We start from the raw sequence: 1,267 nt of genomic DNA on the forward strand, positions 1-1,267 counted from the left end.
AGGTCGAATGACCGACAAATTATTCAGCCTACCAGCCTCCTCCCTAATACACACACAGGCTGATTTGACCCACTTTGCTCAGGAGGGTGCTGCGCCAGTGCAAAGAAGCATTTCCCTTTTGCCAGACGAAAAGTTTGAAGGACAATAGTTTAGCCGATTTACTGATACGCAAACATTCTCTCAGTGACAAAAAGATTATCAAAATATAGTTATTTTGCCTATGTCCCAACTGGCTTCCTGAACAAGGGCGACTGATAGACAGAGTTTTTTAATGCAAGAGTAGCTCCCTCATAATGCATTCATTTATAATTTTGTTGTTAATGAATATTTTTTAATGTTTGATTTGATTCTAATCACACATCTAGTTAATTAGTTTTAGGTAAAAAACATAAAAGCAAAATGATACAAAAGGGGAAAAACTGTAGCAGTTCGAACAGAATACGTAATGCATCCAAAACTATAATAGTCACACGTTTCTAAACACGAGAGCTGTCGGTATTATTCGTCTGTCATCACTTTACCTCCAGCTTTTATCGAAAATTCATAACTTTTATCGTTGGCATTGCCTTCTCACATCTTTTTATCGGATTCTTTTCATTCTGTCACTTTCCTCTCTCTCTCTCCCGTTTTTTATTTTGATTTTTTTTTATCACCACCTTTGTTTCCAAAAAACTTTTTTTTGCATATCCGTAACTCCCATCTTCATGTAAGAAACTTATCTCTTGAAGCACTCCTCTTTTTACGAGGAAAAAAATTCTCCTATCAACTTCTGTTTCCCGCTTTTTATTGTTTTTTTTTTCCTATCACCTCTCTCTTCCTCATTTTACCAAAACCTTTTTTCATTTTCTGTGTGTCGTCTCTGTTTACAGGATATTTTTACTGTTTACATTCCTCTCTCTCCTCTTCTTAAGGGGACTTTTTAATTACCTTTCATCACCACAATGTCTCTTCTCTCTTTTCCCCCCATTTTTGTCCTCTGTGTTTATCAAAACTTTTTATTTCTTATTTCTTCTTCCATCCACTACTTCTCCTTCTCCCCTCTCTTTTTATCGGAAACTTTTCTACGATTTCCCGTTTTTTTTTCTTTCTTTCTTCTTCGAACTATTATAAGCACATCAGACGTCGAACTTCGCCCCGCTTTGAGAAGTCGAGAGCGAGCTTAGCGGGAACGGAAACTTAAGACGCTGTTCAGGTACAAAGAGTGTAAAACTTGGCTGCTGCGGGAACCTTTTGGGTGCTGATCACTTTTTTCTCTTTTCCTTGGGTC

General features: G+C 37.3%; 1 protein-coding gene across 1 annotated transcript in view; it reads right to left on the reverse strand.

Annotated features, from left to right (window-relative positions):
• Nucleotides 1-1,267, reverse strand: part of LOC119591784 (ankyrin-3-like) — a 61,417-nt gene that overhangs the window by 37,482 nt on the left and 22,668 nt on the right.

The sequence above is a fragment of the Penaeus monodon genome, chromosome 29 (genome assembly GCF_015228065.2).
Source record: "Penaeus monodon isolate SGIC_2016 chromosome 29, NSTDA_Pmon_1, whole genome shotgun sequence".
NCBI lineage: Eukaryota > Metazoa > Arthropoda > Malacostraca > Decapoda > Penaeidae > Penaeus > Penaeus monodon.